Here is a 22,784-nt window from a genome sequence, read left to right as displayed (position 1 = left end):
GAGAAGCACACAGCAACATGCAGCAGCACAAGGGGGAAGAGAAGTACACAAGGGTAATGGCTAGTAAACACAAAAAGATAAAAGTAGTTCCCTGACATTGAGCACAAACGCCAGGCAAAAACACACATATTAAAGAGGCCATACTCCATGGGATGAACAAACACAAGATTGAGAAAGCTGAGACACAAATAGGAAATAGGCAAATGAGAGTGGCAAAAGACAAAGCAAATGGTAATCAAAAATGCGGAATCCACTTCTTGGTAACCTTTAGGCATAACCATAATATATGGGGTTTTCTTTTGCAGATTTTTGTAGCGCGAAATCGACCCGAAGGTATTGGAGCGCTTTACATGAGCACCGGTTACGTAACAATCAATCATTCAATCAATCATAGCATTTACAAAGCGCCCTACTCACCCGTAAGGGTCTCAAGGCGCTGGGGGTGGGGGAATGCTGCTACTGATCGAAAAGCCAGGTCTTGAGGAGTCTCCTGAAGGTCATCAGGTCTTGGGTCTGCCGTAGGTGGATGGGGAGGGTGTTCCAGGTCTTGCCGGTGAGGTGGGAGAACGATCTGCCACCGGAGGTCACTCTTCGGATGTGGGGGACTGTGGCGAGGGTGAGGTTACTGGAGCAGAGCTGGTGGTTGGGGGCGTAGAAGCTGAGTCATCTGTTGAGGTACGCTGGTCCTGTGTTGTGGAGTGCCTTGTGTGCGTGGGTGAGGAGCTTGAAGGTTATCCTCTTGTTGACAGGGAGCCAGTGTAGGTCTTTCAGGTGGGGTGTGATGTGGCTGCAATGAGGGGTGTCGAGGATCAGGCGTGTAGAGGCATTCTGGATGTGTTGCAGCCGTTTCAGGAGTTTGGCCGAGGCTCCTGCGTAGAGGGCGTTTCCATAGTCCAGCCAGCTACTGACGAGGGCCTGGGAGACCGTTCTCATTTCAGTGGGGATCCACTTGTATATCTTGCGGGAGCATTCGGAGGGTGTTGAAGCAGGAGGAGGAGACGGCGTTGACCTGCTTGGTCATAGAGAGGGTGGAGTCGAGGATGACCCCTAGGTTGCGTGCGTGATGGGTGGGTGTTGGAGTGGTTCCTAGTGAGGTCGGCTACCAGGAGTTGTCCCAGGCCAAGGGGGTGGATCCGAGGATGAGGACCTCCGTCTTGTCTGAGTTCAGCTTCAGCCAGCTGTTCCTCATCCATTTGGCGACGGCCTTCATTTCTTCGTTGCGGTTGGTTTTGGCGTTGTGGGGTTCCTTGGTGGGGGAGAGGACCAGCTCAATGTCATTGGCGTAGGAGATGATGTTGAGGTCATGGAGTCAGGGACGTGGGCGAACGGTGACATGTAGACATTAAACAGTGTTGGGCTGAGGGATGAGCCCTGAGGTACGCCACAGATGATCTCTGTGAAGAACCGAGTTTTAGAACCCAGAAGCGCCAGGGGCGCGCCCAATGTCTTCGGGTTCACCTGTCTTAAAATACAGAGACACGGGATACTTCTCGGTGACGTCAAAGATCAAATTTATTGGCTGCAACCAGGAACAGAAGTCTACGAAGCACAACACGGGTGGTTCGCTAGAGACGGTACAACTTTCGTATTGCGAGACATCGTCTTTTATGCCAAAAATCACATTCCTGACTAGCAACAATTATTTACGAACTGTCCAATCACAAAGTGGCATTGCAAAAGGTATCGCATAATGACAAGCCCACTTTTCATTGTCCAGCCCACCATCAATTACAAGGAAAACCCAACATTCTTGCTCGGACAGGCCGGACGAACCCATAATAAAAGGACCACAACCCAAACCATAAATAGGCCATAAAAGAAGGAACAGAAACAGATGAGAAGCAAGATAGAAGGGTGTGTGCGGGTAACATAAACTCAGCAATGTCCTGCTCTTTGATCTCTATCTTGACCAGCTGCCGAACAAGGAACTGGCTCAACAAGGTTAGCTTCGGGCAATGGAGTCAGTTTGCTCAGGTCACACAAAAGTCAGCTAAAGGTGTTCGTGTCCCAAGGACTCGCTCGGCCGTAGTCATCGGCCTATGTGAGGGCAACCACAAAATGGCTGCCGTACACAAAATGGAACCCGAAGGTTCGGAACGAAATCCCTGAATACACATTGTATCCATCAATCGAACATGACGAAAACACTCGTACATATCGCACTCGTCATTTGCGGTTCGCTGATACCAAAATCGTCACAATACGACGACCTTTATAGAACGGGTTCAGAATCACGAAACCTCAGACCCTCCTTTTGCCCTTACATAGGCAATAAACCCAAACTCATGTCAGTCTGAATCCAGGTCTATATTCATCAGATCATCAAGATGTTGCTGTAGCATCATCCTAGTACTTAGTAGCTCTCTCTGGACAGGTCTCCTCGCACACGAAGTAGCACAAAGGCCACATATAGCAGTAGCACACTGTACACAAAGACAGAACAGGAAAAGGATAGCTAAGATCATCCCAATGATCATCAGAGTCTTCCATCCCCAGGTGGACAACAATCCCCAAAACCATCCCATTAACGACCAATCTCCTTCGTCCACATGTACAGACTCGGAGATCTAATGTAGCTTGGAGATGGCTTGGTACACTGTCGGAGCGTTGTCTGGAATGAAAACGCAGCAGCTCGATTGAATCAATTTACATACCCCTCCTCTATCTGCAAGTATGACATCTAACGAAACTCTGTTCTGAAGAGTCATAAGGCGGTCCGACTGGAGCTCAGCAGTCAAGTTACTAAGGGCACCGGCAGTCTCAACTATGGTGGACTCTACCACTCTCGTCAATTGTCGGATGTTCCTGCTGTTAGCCATAGGTCCCCAAAACGGCAGAAAACCCTTCAAGAAATCTCCTAATTCTTGTCCTGCAGTATCTTCCTTACTGAAGACACCTCTAACAACTCTTGTCTTGTAGTAATCTGCCGCAGCTGTATACGTAGGAGGCAACAGGAACGAGACAAAGCATGTGCCCGAGAAATCAGGGGGCAACCATGTGTACGCTCTATCGTAACAGACAAAATAGGTACCCTTAGCTGCTAAAAACGAGGGGGAAGTCTGGGACTCAAAAACATACGTCTCAGTGCAAACACTCTTCCCTAACTGAGCTCTCGGATTCTTGCCATTACCTTGCAGACAGTAATGACCCTGATGGGGTACAATCCAAACCGGAGAGGATCTTTTCGCTCGCTGGTTCTCACTCAGACTAACTCCATATCCAGTCACGTTCCATCCAATATACGCTAGTGTCTCATCTTTCGGGATAGTCTCATAGGAGCTCACTCCTCTTATCATGTCTACTATACCCTTGACTAAAGCACTATTCTTTGGATTGTCTTTCACAGAACGTAGGGGGTAGACTTCACGAGCATAGATGAACATCGTTCTGTATGCCCACACAGAACCATTGTAGCTGAATGGCAGGACCAGGTAAGGAATACCTTTATGAGGCATAAGACCACACACCCAACAATTAGTCGTGTTCACTACTAGCTGGTGTTGGTGCAGAAGCTGAACAAAGGAGTTATTAACGAATTCCAATCTTCTAATGGACTCATGTTCAGGCAGAGGGTGAAAAGAATGCGAAGAAACAGTATGAGAAGGCATAGGTTGTGTAGTGGGTGCAAACGTCACTTGAAAAGAGAATATAATATATCCCATCAGAAACATCATTAAACTAAGTAGCATAAAAAGACACAATATTAAAAAAACATTTTCTACTCATAATTTTGCACATTTTGCTCTTAAAGCTCATTCTTTCAACAGGTCTCTCCATCTTGAAAAACTCCATCCTCTAACCGTGCTGTTCGCGGCAGTTGGTGTGATTCGCTCAGTGTACCTCTGAATGTCCTAGGGAACGCCCTAGAACAAACCAGAACCGTTGACCTTGTGTCTACACGGCAGTACGCTCTAAGTCTTTATACCGCGACCCTATTGCTGAACCCGGCTGGTGGTTCGAAAAACAAAAATCAATCAAAACAGTTTCTCGGAGGAGAGAGCTTAAATTCAAAAATAGCAAAGAAAAGATTATTATTGTATTAGTCCCACGACTCTTGGTCGCAAATTATAACGGCCTTTACCAGGCAATGTCTGATCGCGAAAAAAAATCCCATTTCAGTGGTGTCCAGTCGAACTGACGGTGGTACAGCTTCTTGCAGAAGATCGTCGCTTTCACGCTCAGAGTTTGTCCCAATTAAACGTGCATCGCTAAAAGGCAGAAAACAAGGCACAGTTTCACTTTCTGAGTCTGGAATACCTTCCTGGACCCACCGGTCATACGGCAGCGGCAAAGGAGCTCTCTTACAATGTACGCCGTGGATCCAGTTCTTTTTACCGCGCACTCGCACTGCAGATCGCGTAGATAATAGCACCAAGTAAGGTCCGGTCCAGCGGGGCTGATCGTTCTTTGTCTGCTGAAAATTCTTGACCAGGAACCAGGATCGATGGCGTGTCCCGGATCTTCAGAAGCCTGAGGCAATGTATCATGAACCTGTTGGTGTAAGACACGCAATTTAGCCGTCAATTCGTACAGATAGTCAAGCAATACAGGGTGTTCAATTTCGCTGAATTTGGTCGGCCTCGGCACTCCCCATATGTTTGCCGGGCGACCAAAGACAATCTCATATGGACTAAGTCCAACTCGAGAATGTACAGTCATCCTAGTTGACAAAAGTGCTAATGGCAAAGCATCGGGCCTTTGTAGACCAGAGCTCGCCTTAATTTTGGCCAACTTCAATTTAAGGGTGCCATTATAGCATTCTACCAGACCTGCAGATTGGGGGTGATTTGCAGCATGGAACTTTTGTCGGATACCTAAGCCTTCACTCACTCTCTTCATCACTTGACCCACAAATTCACTCCCATTGTCACTCCAGACCATTCTCGGCAAACCAAACCTAGGGAAAATTCCTTAACAAGGGCTTTAGCTGTCGAAAAGTCACAAACAACCACGAGTACGTATTTCAAGTTGTTGCACCTCTCCATGTGGATGAAATCTAATTGCAAAGCCTCAAACGGATACGTCGGAGGTGCAAAATGACCAGCTGGAGTTGGAGTTCCCTTACCAGGATTGTACATCAAACAAACCATACAATTCTTAACCAGATTCTCTGCACACTTAGGAATTCCAGCATTTTGCCATACTGGAGCCAACAACTTACAAATCCCTTTCGTACTGATATGAGCCATTCCACGCGCCATCGTAACCACTGCAAGCACGTACGCATCATGTAGCAACCATCGCTGATGCTCTGACAACTCAACCCAACAACAATTCGAATCCAATTTACCCGTACTCTCTCTCCATACGTTCAACTCTTTCTCTGTAGCTTCAGCCTGAATTGACTTCACACTCTCTATCGTATCTTGACACATACTTCTATCCGGAACCCATCTCGCCGGACCCGCAACGTACATTCGACTCATCTCATCTCTCGCCGTTTCTTTCGCAACTTCATCCGCAAACGCATTACCACGACCAACGTCATCAGTAACTTTCTTATGTGCACTGCATTTCACGATCGCAACTTGCAACGGCAAAGTAAGTGACTCAAGAAGTTCATTCACCAATTGACCATGCTGAATCTTAGTTCCATGAGACGTGAGGAACCCACGTTCCTTCCACAAACGACCAAAACTATGAGCCACACCAAACGCATACTGGCTATCGGTGTACAAAGTCACTCGTTTCCCTTTCGACAACACACACGCTCTTGTCAATGCAATCAACTCTGCTGCTTGAGCTGAATTATGTGGAATACGTGCAGCTTCAACAATCGTATGCAAAGTCGTAACAGCATATGCCGCAGTCGTATCACCATTCGGAAGCTTGAAGCACGAACCATCAACCCATAAGGTACCATCACACTTTGGAAGAGGAGTGTCCCTAAGGTCTATTCTACCTTGCATTTCCTCCTCTGTCCTAAGAAAGCAAATATTCTGTTCAGAAACATCTGGCTCTACTGAAATCGGGAACAACGTAGCTGGATTCAACGTATTGCATCTCTTTATGTGCACATGACTCGCTAAGAGTGTCAACTCCGTAACCTGACAATCGAGCACTAGTTAAGTGCTGTGTCTTGGTCCTGTTTAACAAGGTATCCACTGCATGTGGAACCATTACAATCAACGTATTATCCATCACCAAACCAGGAGACTGTCGAATAGAGACAGCCGCTGCCGCTGTAGCTCTCAAACAACTTGGCAACGCTCTAGCTACCGGATCCAAAGTCAACGAGAAATACGCACATGGACGTTGCTTATCGCCAAACTGCTGTGTCAAAACTGACAATGCACATCCCTCTCTCTCGTGGACATAGAGTGTAAAAGGCTTACTGTAGTCGGGAGTACCCAACACAGGAGCCGAACACAACGCATCACGCAATTCTGAAAAACGTTTCTGACATTCGTCAGTCCAAAGAATAGGATTCGGAGTATCTTTAACAGTAAGAGCTATCAAAGGTTTCGCAAGAAGCGAAAAATTTGGAATCCACTGTCTACAATACGACGTAATACCCAGGAAAGCACGCACTTCTCTCTGTGTGGTTGGCACACTCATTTTCGCAATCGCTTGAATTTGTTCTGGGGTCAATCTTCTTCCCTCCTTCGATAAGAGATGACCTAAGTAGGTCACTTCTTGTCGACAATACTGCAACTTCGAAAGAGACACCTTATGATGGAAATCAGACAAATGACGCAACAACGACAAAGTAGCCTCTTTACAAATCTCTTCATTGTCAGCAGCAACTAACAAATCGTCGACATACTGAATAAGAGCAGCACCATCAGGTAACACAATCGTATCAAGCTGTGTTTTCAAAGCCTGACTATAGATGGATGGACTCTCACAATAGCCTTGAGGAGCGCGTTTGAACCGGAAACTTCGGCCTCCTAAAGAGAAGGCAAAAATATCTCTACTCTCCTCGGCAATCGGGATGCTGAAGAAAGCATTCTTCAAATCATTCACCGAAAACCAGGTAGCAGAAGCTGGAATCAGAGTCAGTAAAGCAGTGATATCTGGCACAACTGGAAATTGCGGAACTACAATCTTATTCACCTCGCGAAGATCGATCACAAACCTATATACAGGCGGTTGTGAAGAATCAGTATGTTTCAGAACAGGCAAAACCGGACTATTGCACACATTACCTCTTGTCTCTTCAATCACACCTTTCTCAATCAGATCATAGATGATCGCTAAAAGCGCTCTTTCACCATCACTAGAAATCCGATATTGGGGAATACGTGGCAATCTAGCATTCGCTTTCAGCGTCACAACATATGGCGGGATCTCCAAAAGACCCACATCATTAGGACCAGTAGCCCAAAGAGAATCAGGAAGAGAACACAATTCTGCTGGAAGTCGATCTTTAGATAAATACATCGGAGAGATCACTCTCTTTCCCAATGTAAGCTGTACTCCTGAAGGAGAACAATGTAACTTTGCATACAATCTTTTCAACAAATCCAATCCCAACAAGTTCTCACCACAACCTGTCATCAGAATAAGGGGTGCTTCAAATTCACAAGGTCCAACAGAAAGAGACAAAGGACTAGAAATCGGATTACTAACTGGGGCGCCAGAAAAACCTACTGAAACATTCGTCAAGCCAGACAAAGGTGCACCAGGGAGTGTAGAGTGCACGATAGAACTCTTTGCAGCACCAGTATCCAACAGAAAAGGCTCTGACACACCTGATGTAATCACTTCAACATAAGGTCCACTCTGATCTACTGGAACTGAAACAACTCCCTCTCTTTGTCTATGGCTGTCCTAGCAATCATTACCGTCCATACTCTCACCTTCGACATAGTAGTCGTCAGCATAGTACTGAGTAGTTCTACTAGACGCACCATTCTGCTGATCAAAACTATTCATCGAATTCTGTGAAGGCAAGGAAAGCGCATTCTGGGGGAACACACCACGTCCTCTACCTCTAGGAGCTTGCTGAACACCTCGACCTCTCACAACAGAAGCACCATTCGTGCGCTGCAACAGAACCGGACAACTATTCTTGAAATGACCCTCTTCTTTACAATAAGCACACTGATTAGGGCCTACAGGAAAACGCTGTTGAGAAGACTCGAACCTGTGCGAGTTTCTCTGATACTGCTGAGGTTGCTGATAATCGCGCTGATTACTACGAGGAGGATACGCTTGCTGCAAAAGAACCTTCGTCTTCAACTCTTTAGTCTTCTTGTCGGCTCTATCTTTCTCATCCTTATCCCTATTCTCATAGTACTGTGCAGTAGCCAATATCTGTGCTGACGAAGAAACAGCCCAAGAACTCTCTGAATCCTTCAACTTAGTACACAAATCTGGAAGCAAATTATGCACAAACTTATCGACAAACAACCGTTGACCACCTTCCGTGCTCATGTCCTGACCACTATGGTCGATAAACGTCTCTTCAAACCTAGTGAAGAAATCAGACACACTTTCGTATTTCTTCTGCTTACATGCAGACAATTTATCCCAGTTCACACGCATAGCAGGCATCAACGTCTTCATGTAAGTAATAATCCTACCAGGGAGTTCTGCAACTAAAAGCTCAGGTTTAGCACCAACAACTTGTCGGCCATCCGCAGCACCAATATTATTCCATGTATCACCTAACTCTTGCGCATGATCCGTATGATGAATTAATCCCCATAAAGGCTGTGGAACTACATTTCCAAACAACATGTCTATATCAGCTAGATTCATAACACATGAGTCTGCAGTCTGTGATAATTCCTTATAGTACCCTGCAGGATTTTTACGAGGATCAGGCAAAGTCTGCTTAAGGGCCAAAACTTCAGCTCGCTTTCATGGAACATGTACCCAAACACGCTGAAAATGAGCCGGTGCAGCTACAATACCAGCCTGAGCATTGGCCTGAACTGCCTCTTTCCATACTGGAGGAACCTCTCTCATTGGATATTGTCGCACTTTTCTCCTAACAGAAGGATCAGGCTCAAACAACGGCTGAGAAGGAGACTCGCTCCTAAACGACAACAATGTCGCAACTGCTCTTTCAACGTCTAAACCCACTATAGTTCCCTTCGCAAACTCGGACTGTACACGGAACAACTCAGACGGAGTCTGTCCCAAATCACCATCTTCCCATTCTTCACGAAGGAAAGTACACATCTTATAGAAAACATACCTCTGCTTCGGTGCTTCCCATTGACGGAAGACATTCATAACAGACTCTAAACTATGTCTTAAAGAATTAGTAACCCATTTACGCGCTAAATTATCCAATACTTCCCGCTCTTCGAGACCAGGCATTTGGCTACGCAATTGTTTACGCGCTGAAACAGGGGTCATACTCAATGACCTAAAGAGAGGAGATAAAAGACCATTAACAGTATCAGTCATTCTTTGTCGAACAGAAGGAGAAGTTGACAAAAGGACAGGAGACAAAGCAGACTGAGAGGAAACCAACATAGGAGCAGTAGCAGAAGAAGTAGCAAGTACAGGAGACAAAGTCGTAGGAATTGGAGACGGAGCAGGTAGCGAAGTCGGCGGCCCTTGAGAAGGCTGCACCAGAGGAATAGGAGCCAACCGAAGAGGAGTGGCAGCTGTAAAATAGCAGAAGGCAAAGCAACCGGAGGTTGCGCAACTAAAGGTTGCAGAGGTGCTGTAGCACTCTGCACATAAGGGGGTGGCGAACTCAACAAATGTGACATCAAAGGATCTTTTTCAAGGTCCTTCATTGCACCTTGCTGATGAGGTGGCAAAGCTGGATAACATTTATCAATCGCCATTTTACGTTGCCTTTGCAACTGCTCACTCGCTTGTTCTTCTTCGTTATCTTTAAACTGTATAGCAGCCTGCATTATCGAGATAAAATTCAAGCCAGAACAGGGGATTAAGGCTACTTTGCCCGCACTGGTGACAAAATCCCTATAATGTGCATATGTGTGGGTGCTGGAGGTCTGGGACACAATCCCCTAGATCCCAAAATTAGAAAACAAGAAACTTGTTTTACAAATTAAATTACACAAGGTGACCCCGCACACTTCAACAGTAAATAATAAAATGTAATGACTTTATATATGTGGTCACATTGACTCTCCAATTGTTCTCCCAAGAATTCCAAAGTCAAATTTCTTCTGTAAACAGATTCTTTTATTCACAACTAATGATTAAAACCAATAGCCAACGCGTTTCATCCGTGACCGGACTTCTTCAGGGCTTTATTTAGAATTTTCTATATGCTACAGCTTCACATTGGTCTTCCCGCTTGAAATTCACATATTTTCAGAAAATAAATAAAGAAATCATGTTTTCCAAATACACCAAGTTTCCAAAAAGTCCAATAAGATAGAGCGGTAAGGGCCATCAACAAGGTATCGGCTTCTCGTAGTGCATGCGTTTGTCTGGTTCCACAATGTGACCACATATATAAAGTCATTACATTGTATTATTTACTGTTGAAGTGTGCGGGGTCACCTGGTGTAATTTGCATTATCGAGATACCCTTCTCTCTTTTATTTCTCTTCGCTAGTTTAATTTCTTTCTGTTTGGCTTCCTTTCGCCAGAGGCGGAAAGAGTTAAACATCGCCGGCCGGGCTTTCTTCTTGAAGAGTTTAACTTCCAGATTATCTAAAATCTCCGTGTCATAACTACCATATTGGGGCCACTTTAGGACACCATCCTTTCTAGTGTAGCAAATCCACACTTCATTATACGTGATGGTGCCCACGCCATGTTTCAAATAGAGCTCATAAGTCGGAGTTCCAATCGGAGGTACTGGACACGAATCCTCCAATCGGGAATCCCTATTACAACCACAACAAAATATCTTTCCAAGTCTGCTAAGACCAGGCATCTTCGCTCACTAGTCTAGCTTCAAACTTCAAGGGAATATCGAATACAATAGCCTCGCGAATACACGAGTCCCTCGGCTTTGGAGCTTGCAAGTCCCAAATCAAAGATCCCAAGGGATACCCAAAAACGAAGAACTGGGAGACGCTCCACTCATACTTAACTGAAGTATCAATGACGTCGCCAGAAGACCCGTCTATCATCTCGCTTTACAAATTGTCAAAGGGTCCAAGACACGGCGACAGTCAGGGCAGCAGTCCTTCGTAGCCGTCGAAAAGCGGGGAACCTCGCAGCAAAGACTTTCGGACCACGACGACATACAGGGGTCGATGAAGTGGTAGGCCTTCCTCCAGAATTTTCACACGAAGCTCCTCACAATCTTCAGGCTTGGACCGGTACCGCTGAAATCGCCCCACGTGGGCGCCAACTGAAGAACCGGGTTTTAGAACCCAGCGGCGCTAGGGGCGCGCCCAATGTCTTCGGGTTCACCTCTCTTAGAATACAGATACACGGGATACTTCTGGGTGACGTCAAAGATCAAATTTATTGGCTGCAACCAGGAACAGAAGTCTACGAAGCACAACACGGGTGGTTCGCTAGAGACTGTACAACTTTCGTATTGCGAGACATCGTCTTTTATGCCAAAAATCACATTCTTGACTAACAACAATTATTTACGAACTGTCCAATCACAAAGTGACATTGCAAAAGGTATCGCATAACGACAAGCCCACTTTTCAGTTGTCCAGCCCACCATCATTTACAAGGAAAACCCAACATTCTTGCTCGGACAGGCCGGACGAACCCATAGTAAAAGGACCACAACCCAAACCGTAAATAGGCCATAAAAGAAGGAACAGAAACAGATGAGAAGCAAGATAGAAGGGTGTGTGCGGGTACCATAAACTCAGCAATGTCCTGCTTTTTGATCTCTATGGCGTTGAAGCTGTTGTGGATGTCTGTGATCATGCAATGGAAGAAGGTGGCCAGTGCATCGCACAGGTCTTGCGAGGGTGGGATGTCGTTGATGATGGAGCTGGGGTTGGAGAGTTCCTTCACGATATTGAAGAGCTTGTTGCTGTTGCGCGCGTTGTTGTCTAGGCGGACTTTGAAGGATGCCCTTTTGGCGGAACTGATGAGGTGAGGGTGTCTGAGGGTGGCGTCCTTGTGGGCTGCATAGCTGTCCGGTGTTCGTTCACAGTGCCAGTTCTTCTCTAGCCTTTGGCAGGTTTGCTTGGAGGCCTGGAGGTCTTCAGTGAACCAGCTGGCTTTCTTGCTGTTGTGGCTGTTGGGAGGTTTCTTGAGCGGGGCCAGGGTGTTGGCACAGTCGTCGATCCACTGTCTGAGGTTGCGGGCGGCAGAGTCGGGGTCGCTGGGGTCGGCGGGTGGGTTCTGGGCGAGGGTGGTGGATAGCTGGTCTACAGTGACTTTGCTCCAGCAGCGGCGCGGCATCTGTTGGGTGCAGTGGTGCGTGGTGGGTTTCCAAAAGGTGAAGTGGATGCAGCGATGGTCGATTCAGTGGAGTTCGGTGGTGTGGTTGAAGGCGGTGTGGGGGCTTGCGGAGAAATGGGGTCAAGCGTGTGCCTGGCAGAGTGGGTGGGTGTTGCGACGAGTTGTCTGAGTCCAAGGTCGGCGAGTTTGTCGATCAGGGTGGTGGAGTTGGTGTCGTTGTTGTTCTCGAGGTGGAAGTTCAGGTCCCCGAGGAGGATGTAGTCCGTGGAGGCGAGGGCGTGCATGCCGTAGAGGTCGGCGTTGGAGTCACTGAACTGTGGTCCGGGTCCGGAGGTCTGTAGATGAGGATACCTCTTAGTTTGGTGTTGGGGTCGGTGTGGATCTGGAAGTGGAGGTGTTCGGCGGTGCTGAGGGTGTCATTGTTGTTGGTCGAAACACTGAGAGTGTTCCTGTGGACGATGGCGACTCCTCCTCCTATTCCATTGGTGCGGTCCCTGCGGGTGATCTTGTAGCCTTCTGGAATGGCTATGGTGATGTAGGGTGCGGAGGAGGGGTTCAGCCAGGTCTCCGTCCGGAAGGCGACGTCTGGGGAGTCGAGTAGGTCCCAGAGTTCAACGGTGTGTTTGTGGGCGGAGCGAGTGTTGAGAAGAATGCATCTGTGGTAGTTAAGTTCTTTCCTGGTGGTTGGGTTGGTGGGCCGGATGCTGGTGAATCTGCAGTTCCGGCAGGAGAACTGTCCTTGGGTGTGCTTCGGGAGGCCAGGCAGCAGGTTCGTGATCGTCCTGCGTTGAGTGCGTGGAGGGTGCTGGAGTCGTAGCGGTGTTGGTTGTCATGGCAGTTGCGGGGGCCAAGGGTTCTGACGCTGGGCGCGGTCCAGGTACGGACGGGCTCAGACGGGAGCAGACGGGCTTGCCTTAGGCGTGCATTCGGCGCGCCAGTGGTGCATCTGCTGCACGCGCCCGCTGCGCGGCCTCCATATGAGGGGAGGTGATAGGAAGGAGCCGATGGGAGGCGGGAGCGGAGCGGGGTGGCGAATGGGCGAGCAGGGGGGCAGCGGCGGGAAAAAGAAACGGGTGAAGAGCGGCGGGGGAACAGAAGGCAAATAGGGCACAAAGTGGCAGGAGGGATAGAAAGTAAAACAGGCAATGCAAACAGGCAAGTTCAACCAAGCAAAAGACAAGTACCACCAAAGCAGTACAGCAGCGTGGGGAGCGACCTTCCTGAGAGCAGGGTCAAAGGTCGCTCCTTTCACTGCTGTGCGGTCTCCATATGAGGGGAGGTGGGAGGGAGGAGCAGCTGGGAGGCGGGAGCGGGCGCCGAATGGTCAAACGGGGGACAGGGCCGCAGGGACGCAGTGGCCAGAAAAAAAAACGAGTGAATGGCGACGGGGGGAACAGAAGGCAAACAGGGCATGGAGTGGCAGGAGAGATAGAAAGTAACACAGGCAATTTAAACAGGCTAGTTCAACCAAAGCAAAAGAAAAGTAAAAGTAAATCAGGCAATAAAGCCTTGAACCAAAGTGGCCCGGTTTTTCTACAGAATCTGCTCACCTGGTACGAGCCCATCAGACATCTACGATCCTCAGGCACCAAACTTCTTCAGGTGCCAAAAATCTGCACCTTACAATGGGGCGGCCGTAGCTTTCACTATCACACCGGCAAACTCTGGAACTCCCTCCCCCTTGAACTTAGGAGTGCCCCTACCCTCATTTCCTTCAGGAAGGGCCTGAAAACCTGGTTGTTTCAGAACTAGAGGCAAGCACACTTCCCCACTGTCCATAGCGCCAAGACACCTCCGGGTTAAAGAGCGCTCTATAAATCCAGATAACATTAACATTAACAATGCAGGCAGGCAAGTTCAACCAAGCAAGACAAGTACCACCAAAGCAGTACAGCAGCGTGGGGAGCGACCTGCCTGAGAGCAAGGTCAAAGGTCGCTACACAAGGACACATTAATTCTTTTGGGTAGGCACGGGGAGATTAAGTGATTTACCCAGAACCACAGGATGTGGAGTCAACCCCGAGGCTCGAACCTTGGTTTCCCAGATCCAAAGTCGGCTGTCTAGCCTTTGACCTAAAAAAACAGAGACTGGATTTACAATACATGTACAATGGCACAGAGAGGCACAGATAAAACTGTGCCCAGAGAGGTAATTGGGCATCCAAAGTGCACTCTTCTTTTAGAGAGTGGCTACAGCCCTCTGTATCAAGGTTTAATGACACTTACAGCAGTGACAACCGGGTCCATCAAGAAAGGACAGGCCTTTTTCCCTGTTTCCTTTAGAGGGAGATGTATAATGACCTCTTCATATAAAAGTTCAGACACACCTCCTTAATCCAAGTCATTTACTTCCATTCAAGTGGGTAATGTGTGGAAGGTGCGTCTATATATGAAGTGATTGTTTGTGAGGACTGTGTCGCATCTTTTAAAGGGCATGGTGGAATCCATTTTGGGTTCCCGATTATGTGAAACATAAAATGATGGAACGATTTGTATGGCCGCAAGGTGGCGCTGCAAGGGTTAGTCTTGCACTTTAAGCAGGGCTACTGGAATTGTGTGGCAGGAGAGCATCAAATTATGTGGCATAAAGCAGCACATTTTTTTATACTGTTTCTTTATTATTTTGTCATTTTCACACATGGCACTTTCTGGGCAAATATTTCACCTCATTATTTCCAGTTTAACAAGCAAACACAGAAAACAACAACCATTAAAAAGCAAAGGGCCTTCCAGTGTGAGCACACCCAAAATGCCATGTTTTAGTAACTTTTGATCCGTTTGAGCTAGAAAACAGGTTTTTTTTTAAGATGCAGATTATGCAGCAGATGATGGATTATGTGGCAAATGCGGCAAATCCATAATTAAAGCGACAAATCCTGCGTAACCGCATACTTCCATTGACCCTGGCTATAAGACATTAGTGGTGACAGTGTGACTGCTCACTCCACGAGCAGTCACAGTAGCCCTTGAGGTCAGTGAGTGAAACCCCCACCCGTCGCCACTCTGTGCCTTTGCAGCTGGCTGGCTACTAGCTTCCCCCGCCATGGTAATGACAAAACCCCAAGCCACGAGTGAATGCCCTCGGCTCTCACACTTCCACTCTCAAGGTGACTTTGCCCGTGATCGTTAGCGATAAAAAATGCTGCACTTAGCTCTTCATTTACCTTTAAAAAGTTCACCCCCATTTAAGGCTGACGTTATGCAAATCAGATGTGATTGGTACAGGGGCCCTGTGCGCTCACTGCCTCTCGCAGACAATTAGTACTCACAGATAATGAGTCCACAGATCTCTCGTTAACAGGAGGGCGGGGAGGACAAGGGGGGGACTGAGGACTTATTGACTGCAATGGGGGTAAATCACAGGGTCTATTTAAACTGCGTCTGATATAAGGCATTAAAAGGATTTAAACAGATGATTCCTCCCGTGGGCCCACGTTTTCTTAAAGACAAAGATAAAATGAGTCTGCCAGGGAAAGACCAATGCACTTCATGTTATAAAATTTCCTTTTTTTGCAGGTGGCAGTGCCCTATGGGTTGGGGAGGAGGAGAGCTGGGGTTGCAAGGGGGCGGGGGGTGGCGGGGGACAGGGGGGAAGGGGGGTTTGGTGGCGCTGGGGTGGTGGGAGGGGGTGGATGGACACTGCATGAACATAGTGGAAAATGATTCTTCAGCATGCATTCAGATGTCTGAGAGTCTGTGAAAGCTGCACTTGCTAATTAATAAATACAAGGGAGGTGTATGGGGCTGACGGGAGAAGCACTCTTTTTAGCTGTTTCTGTGGCAGATCTCTAGATGGAGGGGGAAGGGATGCCCACGGGCCTCTGGGCAGCCATTGTCACAGTTTGTGAAGAAGCTGCCACTGATTGGATCATGAGCCCCGGAACAGTGACGCAGAAGAGACAATAAGCAGGATCCCTTGTGTTGGGCCAGTGGGGTTGCACTTCCTGGGTGGGGCTGGAAGACGCCCGACAGCCTCTGCTGTTCCCCGGGCCCACAGTTGCGGGCCATTCAATGTGCGTCAGTTACAGATACAGGTACAGACCGATCTCCCTGCTACCATTCCCAGCCAAAGTCTTGGAGAAAATTATTGAAAGATGCCTCACTGAATACCTCAACGATGGGGACGAATCGCAACACTTTCCTGGTAGCCGTAACGGGGCCACGAGTCCCAGGAGCCAAAAACGATTTACAAAAAGGGGGGTGGTGATGAACAGAGTGTCTGAGTTAAACAGACCACTCTTACCCAGTCCAAAGATCAGGGCTTGATCCATCACCGTTATTTATCTCACTGCCCCATCCCAGCTCAGAATCTGGCTATATGCAAATCAGTCTGTCCCTGGCCCAGTGCATCATGGGAACAGGGCAGACTAAACTACCAAGCCAATTCTTCACCAGAAAGGAGACAAGCTACCGGGGACCGGTTTCTGGCATTTCAGCCTTCTTCGGCCCGGCTTGCTTGAATCCTGATGGAGCAGTGAGAAAGGGACTCATGTCTGAGTATACCCTGCCACACCTATAGTGGCCAAAAACGATTTACAAAAAGGGGGGTGGTGATGAACAGAGTGTCTGAGTTAAACAGACCACTCTTACCCAGTCCAAAGATCAGGGCTTGATCCATCACCGTTATTTATCTCACTGCCCCATCCCAGCTCAGAATCTGGCTATATGCAAATCAGTCTGTCCCTGGCCCAGTGCATCATGGGAACAGGGCAGACTAAACTACCAAGCCAATTCTTCACCAGAAAGGAGACAAGCTACCGGGGACCGGTTTCTGGCATTTCAGCCTTCTTCGGCCCGGCTTGCTTGAATCCTGATGGAGCAGTGAGAAAGGGACTCATGTCTGAGTATACCCTGCCACACCTATAGTGGCCAAAAACGATTTACAAAAAGGGGGGTGGTGATGAACAGAGTGTCTGAGTTAAACAGACCACTCTTACCCAGTCCAAAGATCAGGGCTTGATCCATCACCGTTATTTATCTCACTGCCCCATCCCAGCTCAGAATCTGGCTATATGCAAATCAGTCTGTCCCTGGCCCAGTGCATCATGGGAACAGGGCAGACTAAACTACCAAGCCAATTCTTCACCAGAAAGGAGACAAGCTACCGGGGACCGGTTTCTGGCATTTCAGCCTTCTTCGGCCCGGCTTGCTTGAATCCTGATGGAGCAGTGAGAAAGGGACTCATGTCTGAGTATACCCTGCCACACCTATAGTGGCCAAAAACGATTTACAACAAGCATTAGAAATGCAATAGGTCTCGCAGCATTAGAGTTAGTGCTTTTAGAATTGTTTATGGGTTTTTTTGTAAATCTTTAGCATGAGGTTGAGGGTGAGGGGTTGAGGGTGAGTGAGGGTGAGGCTGAGGGGTTGAGGGTGAGGGTGAGTGAGGGTGAGTGAGGGTGAGTGAGGGGTTGAGGGTGAGGGGTTGAGGGTGAGGGGTTGAGGGTGAGTGAGGGTGAGGGGTTAAGGGTGGGTGAGGGGTTGAGGGTGGGTGAGGGGTTGAGGGTGGGTGAGGGTGAGGGGTTGAGGGTGAGTGAGGGTGAGGGTGAGTGAGGGTGAGGGTGAGTGAGGGTGAGTGAGTGAGGGTGAGTGGGGGTGAGTGTGGGTGAGTGATTGAGGGTGAGGGGTTGAGGGTGAGTGAGGGTGAGGGGTTGAGGGTGAGTGAGGGTGAGGGAGGGTGAGGGGTTGAGGGTGAGGGGTTGAGGGGTTGAGGGTGAGGGGTTGAGGGTGAGTGGGGGTGAGTGAGGGTGAGGGGTTGAGGGTGAGTGAGGGTGAAGGTGAGTGAGGGTGAGGGTGAGTGAGGGTGGGTGAGTGTGAGTGAGGGTGAGTGTGAGTGAGGGTGAGTGAGAGTGAGGGTGAGTGAGGGTGAGTGAGGGTGAGTGAGAGTGAGTGAGAGTGAGTGAGGGAGGGTGAGGGTGAGTGAGGGTGAGTGAGAGTGAGGGTGAGTGAGGGTGAGTGAGAGTGAGGGTGAGTGAGAGTGAGGGTGAGTGAGAGTGAGGGTGAGTGAGGGTGAGTGAGAGTGAGGGTGAGTGAGAGTGAGAGTGAGGGTGAGTGAGAGTGAGGGTGAGTGAGAGTGAGGGTGAGTGAGAGTGAGGGTGAGTGAGGGTGAGTGAGAGTGAGTGCATTTCTAATGCTTGTTTTAAACTTATTTTCCTGCACCTCCCGAAACAGGTTTTATTAAAATTGTATAGGTCTTTCTAATTAATTCTCAATGGGGTGGCTTTAAAATATCAATGGCATTTTATCACTCTCCTTCAATTTCCCTGTCTTAAACAGGGTTGGTGTTCAATTATTTAGGGATGAGATGTCCCTCAGTCGAATTATTGATCTCTATGTTTGTATCTGTGGCCAAACCTTTTTAAGCAAAGCCTGGATATTCAGCTTTATAGTTCTCAATGGCCCTTTCGAAATACGATTGCCCCAAGTCTTTATCTACAACTCAGATTTGATTGTGCCTACTGCGATGGAGCTGCAGTCTATGCAGAGACAACTATAAGAGTGGACTGGAAAAGGCAACTCCAACTAGCTTCGTTGCAATGGGCAAGTCTATGAGGCATCAGTTTGAGAACCCATACGAGAGACAGATGCCCCTTGGTCGTAAACATAACTGAACATAAACTGAATGAATCTGACACACAGAATATGATACACATTACATATAAGTGCGAAACTAGTTATGAAACAGACTGCACGGTTCCCAGTTTCACCACAAACTGTAAAACTAATTCAGTGGAATCTGAAACTGCCCTACCAACTTTGATACTAAAAGGCAACAAAACGTAGAAGAATTGATTTATGCATGCACTGGATTATAGACCATTTAGAACCTGGCATCATCAACATGCAACAGAATGACTGGTTTGAAATAGAAGCAGCATTTGTAAATATAATCTGAATAGCTTTTGCAATGCAATTGACTGTAAAGTGTTGCGCTATAATATCTTGGGAGAAAAGGGTTCAGAGGGACAGGCAAAACTGGTGTCTGGGTAGGTTACTAAGCCAAGCAAGCCTGCAGATCTTTTGAAACCAATCTCTTTCAATATGGGGGTTATTGTCTCTTTTGGGGCTAGATTTCATAGGTATTTGGTACAGTTAGGTAGTATGTAACAACTATACACGATTGTTGTGAGGAGAATAGGGTCCAGAGTTGAAGCATACATACACGAATAAGAATTTACAGCAACTGGATAGGGCAACCATTTTTATTTTTAAATGGAGAAAGCAAAAGCATCTCTGCAAACATCTACATGGGGGGGGGGGGCAGCATTAAAAACATGTGAAATTATAACACCTCACAGAATGGTAGTGGTTCAGTGATAAGGAACGCCTGATCTATGTTCAAAGGGTGTCCATTCTGTGAATTGCAGGGTAATCAAAATGCGTAAAGGCGTTCACACCTCGAGGTAGGCTGATTATTAGCAATTCTAAACAGGAATGCAAGGTTCAAAGCATGTATCCAAAGCTTTTGCTCGAAAAATGCTTAAAGGTTTCGGAGCTCATGGGATGTACAACAAAAGGGCAATTGACCAGTGAGGTTCAGAACCGCCAGGGCAGACACCCAATCCATCCTCTGCTTTCACAGATTATTTTTATTTCACTGTATCCAAAATACTAACTACTAGAAGAAACATAAACAAATGCAACAGTCGGTAAGTAGTACAGCAGACACAAACACAACGGTCACATCAGGTGAACAATAAAGTTTATTTCACTTTGGAAACACAAAAGTATTCATACTATTTACAGCTAAATCGTTAGCTGATAAACGTAGAAGTGAGAGAAAGAGAGAGTGTGTGTGTGTGTATATGTGAGTGTGTGACTGTCTTGTCTGGGACGTACTGACTGGCGGAGAAGGCTACCACTGAAATGTCACTATGCAAATCTATTGCTGGATGTATCTGCACCCTGGGAGAAGTTACTTAGCTATAATTTCCCTCTTGAGTTTAGGGAAACGTGTATGCCCCCATGTCAGGCAAAATGTCAGGTGCTTAGATAACTTCTCGGTAACGCAGTCCAACGGTTGATTTAAAATATATAAGAGAAAGTAGAATCTACCAAACTGAGCGGACATAAAAAACATACAAAATCATAAAATGAATTTACATCGTGCATATATTTAAAGAACTGCACAAGGATAGAAAATAATGGACAACTACTATCTGAAAAGCACAAACTTGAGGTTGGAGCCAGCCAGCCAGCCACCCAATCATTTGTCCCACGATCCGAATGCCTGGTCCGCTGATGGAAGGCACTCTTAAGGTGTCCCCACTTCACTGCTCATCAAACACTAACACAACGACTGAAATCAAAGGCAACGAGGGAAGGCAAAATAACGACGCACACAGAATAGATAGATGGACATGCGACACTGTGTTAGAAATGCGACACGGCGGGAGGGGGCGGAGCGGGTAAACAATCACACTGTAAGATTATTTAGTCATGTTACCAGCTTTCTATCGTTTGTTTGCGGGAATGAGAGACTCTCCCAAATACCTTCCACAGAAGGCAAATGGATAGCAACGTCTTAAAACCAACTACAGAGGCGGAGAAAGGCAGTGTGAATCAGCAATATCCAGTGCCAAGATTTAAAAAAAACAAGACGGACGGACGGAGGGGAGGGGGGAGGAGAAATGCGACACGGCGGGAGGGGGCGGAGCGGGTAAACATAGACGAGGGGAGGAGAAGAGAAGCACCGTTGTGATGGAAACGAAAGCATAGAAAGTAAAGAAGAACAAGTCGATGGTTTTCATTACGTTGTTTTTAAGGAGGGAAGAGAGGGGAGGGGGGAGGAGAAATGCGAGACGGCGGGAAGGGGGCAGACATGGCGGGGAGGGGGCGGAGCGGGGGAGAGGGTGTGTGTGTGTTGTTAGGAGACGGACGTGCACGCGCACGCGCTTTTAAGGTCAATGCGCATGCGCATAAGCTCAATGCGCATGCGCATTGACCTTAAAAGTCACGGGCACTGCAAGGAATCGCCACGATTCCTTGCAGTGTGGATAAAGAGTGGATAACTCGCAATAGTCTCGCTTGCTCGATGCGCATGCGCATCAACAGGCGAGACCTAAAAAGGGGGGTGGTGATGAACAGAGTGTCTGAGTTAAACAGACCACTCTTACCCAGTCCAAAGATCAGGGCTTGATCCATCACCGTTATTTATCTCACTGCCCCATCCCAGCTCAGAATCTGGCTATATGCAAATCAGTCTGTCCCTGGCCCAGTGCATCATGGGAACAGGGCAGACTAAACTACCAAGCCAATTCTTCACCAGAAAGGAGACAAGCTACCGGGGACCGGTTTCTGGCATTTCAGCCTTCTTCGGCCCGGCTTGCTTGAATCCTGATGGAGCAGTGAGAAAAGGAATCATGTCTGAGTATACCCTGCCACACCTATAGTGGCCAAAAACGATTTACAAAAAGGGGGGTGGTGATGAACAGAGTGTCTGAGTTAAACAGACCACTCTTACCCAGTCCAAAGATCAGGGCTTGATCCATCACCGTTATTTATCTCACTGCCCCATCCCAGCTCAGAATCTGGCTATATGCAAATCAGTCTGTCCCTGGCCCAGTGCATCATGGGAACAGGGCAGACTAAACTACCAAGCCAATTCTTCACCAGAAAGGAGACAAGCTACTGGGGACCGGTTTCTGGCATTTCAGCCTTCTTCGGCCCGGCTTGCTTGAATCCTGATGGAGCAGTGAGAAAGGGACTCATGTCTGAGTATACCCTGCCACACCTATAGTGGCCAAAAACGATTTACAAAAAGGGGGGTGGTGATGAACAGAGTGTCTGAGTTAAACAGACCACTCTTACCCAGTCCAAAGATCAGGGCTTGATCCATCACCGTTATTTATCTCACTGCCCCATCCCAGCTCAGAATCTGGCTATATGCAAATCAGTCTGTCCCTGGCCCAGTGCATCATGGGAACAGGGCAGACTAAACTACCAAGCCAATTCTTCACCAGAAAGGAGACAAGCTACCGGGGACCGGTTTCTGGCATTTCAGCCTTCTTCGGCCCGGCTTGCTTGAATCCTGATGGAGCAGTGAGAAAGGGACTCATGTCTGAGTATACCCTGCCACACCTATAGTGGCCAAAAACGATTTACAAAAAGGGGGGTGGTGATGAACAGAGTGTCTGAGTTAAACAGACCACTCTTACCCAGTCCAAAGATCAGGGCTTGATCCATCACCGTTATTTATCTCACTGCCCCATCCCAGCTCAGAATCTGGCTATATGCAAATCAGTCTGTCCCTGGCCCAGTGCATCATGGGAACAGGGCAGACTAAACTACCAAGCCAATTCTTCACCAGAAAGGAGACAAGCTACCGGGGACCGGTTTCTGGCATTTCAGCCTTCTTCGGCCCGGCTTGCTTGAATCCTGATGGAGCAGTGAGAAAGGGACTCATTTCTGAGTATACCCTGCCACACCTATAGTGGCCAAAAACGATTTACAAAAAGGGGGGTGGTGATGAACAGAGTGTCTGAGTTAAACAGACCACTCTTACCCAGTCCAAAGAT

Source organism: Lissotriton vulgaris, chromosome 9, assembly GCF_964263255.1.
Source record: "Lissotriton vulgaris chromosome 9, aLisVul1.2, whole genome shotgun sequence".
NCBI classification, from domain to species: domain Eukaryota; kingdom Metazoa; phylum Chordata; class Amphibia; order Caudata; family Salamandridae; genus Lissotriton; species Lissotriton vulgaris.
Note: the sequence above shows the minus strand (reverse complement) of the source record.